Source organism: Physcomitrium patens, chromosome 12, assembly GCF_059467195.1.
Source record: "Physcomitrium patens ecotype Gransden chromosome 12, ASM5946719v1, whole genome shotgun sequence".
In the NCBI taxonomy this organism is placed as follows: domain Eukaryota; kingdom Viridiplantae; phylum Streptophyta; class Bryopsida; order Funariales; family Funariaceae; genus Physcomitrium; species Physcomitrium patens.
Genome location: NC_143421.1, coordinates 1,287,501 through 1,289,940, shown reverse-complemented (window position 1 = coordinate 1,289,940; position 2,440 = coordinate 1,287,501). Strand labels below are relative to the sequence as shown.

General features: G+C 40.4%; 1 protein-coding gene across 4 annotated transcripts in view; it reads left to right on the top strand.

The window, feature by feature from the left end:
- The first annotated feature begins 1,993 nt into the window (after positions 1 to 1,993).
- Positions 1,994 to 2,440, top strand: part of LOC112290021 (chaperonin-like RbcX protein 2, chloroplastic) — a 3,418-nt gene continuing 2,971 nt past the window's right edge. For 2 of the 4 annotated variants that reach the window (XM_024535894.3, XM_024535893.3), the window contains exons 1-2: positions 1,994 to 2,165; positions 2,255 to 2,414. The gene's annotated coding sequence lies outside the window, so the exon portion shown is untranslated. The remainder of the gene's footprint in view (positions 2,166 to 2,254; positions 2,415 to 2,440) is intronic. The other 2 variants (XM_090254544.1, XM_090254543.1) reach the window with 1 other exon arrangement.

The following is a 2,440-nucleotide window of genomic DNA, read 5'->3' as shown; positions in this document are numbered from 1 at the left end:
ATATAAATAACTATTGAGATAAATGTATATGTTTATGATAATACTTTACACTTCACATAAAATATATTTTTTTATATATATCTTTTAATTATTTTAAAATTATTATTATATCTATTACAATAAATTTATTCTTTTAAGGTAATTTTTAATATCATATATTCAAATTATTATTAAAAACTATATGCATTATAATATTTGATATGAATATATATATGTATATATATATATGCACGTATTAAAGAAAATATTAAAATGACTCATCCATTTACTAAACTGATCCACCCTATCATAGAAAATAAGAAGGGATCACAATAAAGAAGGTTGGAAATAAAGTGAGCAGGGTCTTTAGAAAAAGGGGATGGAGATGAAGGCCATGATTGTAATGATGGTTTTTGGAGATGATCAATTTTTCTAATGATGATTACGAAAGGGTGGATTGATTTAGTAAACAGGTGAGTAATTTAAACATTTATGTATATATATATATATATATATATTCATGGATCCTATCCCTACATATATGTGTGTGTATATATATATATATATATATATATATATATAATGTTAAATAATAATTTTTCTAATACCATTCGAATTTTTTGCAATTATCAATGCAAAATGATAATTCTTCTATGAAGACAATAAATTTTGCATCTTTTACTATTGCTTTGTACATGCTGCATTTCACTTCTAACTTTCATGGAATCAATGTTGTCAAGTTTCAATGTTGTTGAATTTGTGCTATCTTTTAGTGACTTATGTGAGTCATTTTTGTTGATGTGTTATAGTTTCTGTTTTTGATATCATAGCAATTATTGAAATTTTGATATTGTTAAAATATTATATTGCAATTTTCAAAAGTTGATTTCAACATATATTTCATGTATGATTGTGTTTAGAATGAATTTGGGATCACTGTGAGATAAGGAACCAACACCATAGTTGCAGTAGGAGATTCTGTGAAGAAAGACTCTCTGGAAGAAGAGAACTCTGTAGCTGAAGTAAATGGACATTTATGAACTGGAAATTGCAATGCTCTGAGAAAATGGGTAGCTTACGGACGCAGCTTTCACTTCAAAATTTACCTTTCCAGAGTATACGTAGAACTACGTGAACTCATGACATTCAAAAAAACCTTCACACAAAAAAGCCCTTCTACACCATGTAATGAAACCTTCAGGCTATGAGACACAGATGTAAACTGGCCCATTAGTGTGCCCGAAAAGATTCCCTTTTGTCAACAATCAAGGAAACCAATACAAACTGATCAAACTTGTAAATATAGCACAACCGGAACAGAAATATCAAAAAGTACACGCCACTGAATACTTTCTTTTTATCACCAACAATCTCTAGGCAAAATAATCCCCTCTTTAATTCCCATACATTGAATTGAGTGAACTGCTTCAGCAAAGCCAAAAAATTGATGACATGATTAGATCTAAACAAACCCTCCATGAACAAGAATGCGACGGGCGATTCAACTGAGCTTGGGGACTCGGTAACTTGGTGGCTTGCGACGGGCCCCTTGCGGTATGGGACGATGCCCTGCTGCAATCACAACGACACCACGCAACAGCTAGTGTTAACCAGGGAGGGAATCTGTGTATGACACGCCAAGGCAAGAGGAAGACAGGTCGGCCTGCCCGACCAAGAGTGAAGTGAACAAGGTCCCCAGGAACCAGCGCGGGAGTTATCTCCGGCCAAATCGGCGGAGAGAGAGGGAGGAGGAGTGTGGAGGAGTGTGGGAAAGGGTGGAACCCCAAATGTCCCTAAGGCCAAGGAAACAAGGCAGGCAGGCAGGCAGTGCCGGGATGCAGAGTGCTCCTGGCCCTAGGGGGGGGGGGGGGGGGGGGGATCAAAGGGGGGAACTGGAAGGTGGAGGGGGAGGGAGTCCCACACATGTGTGGAGGGGAGAGAGCCTTCGTCAAACCCAACTTTTCTACTCCTCCCTTCTCCACCTCTCCCCCACCCCCCTCCCGCACTCCTCTTCTGCTCCCCGCTGCTGCTGCTGCTGCTGCTGCTGCGGTGCCGGAAGTCCCACCCGCCCGCCTTTCCCCCTCCCCCATCCATCTTTCTTCTTGCGGCGGATTGGCTGCCCCAATTCGCTCCTTTCCTTCTTGGCCTCTTCGCCACCGGCTCTACACCCCGCCCGTCTCTCCAAGGTTTGCCCCCCCCCCCCCCCTGTCTCCCTTGTGTTGTTTCGATTAGTGTATGATTTTCCAAGCATCACGGAACTTGCGATATTGTACAGTTATGGCTGCGCCTCAACCTATCTGCAGTCGTCTGGCTGCCTTTCTATTCGAAATCGTTGAGATCATTTGATGCCCCTCTAGCTGTAGTATTTTGGAGTGTGCGCCGTTTCTTCTGCTGGTTCCTGGTCAAGTTTGCTGGACTTGGTTCCAAAGTTTACAGTACGCTTCTCTTCCTTCTGATACCT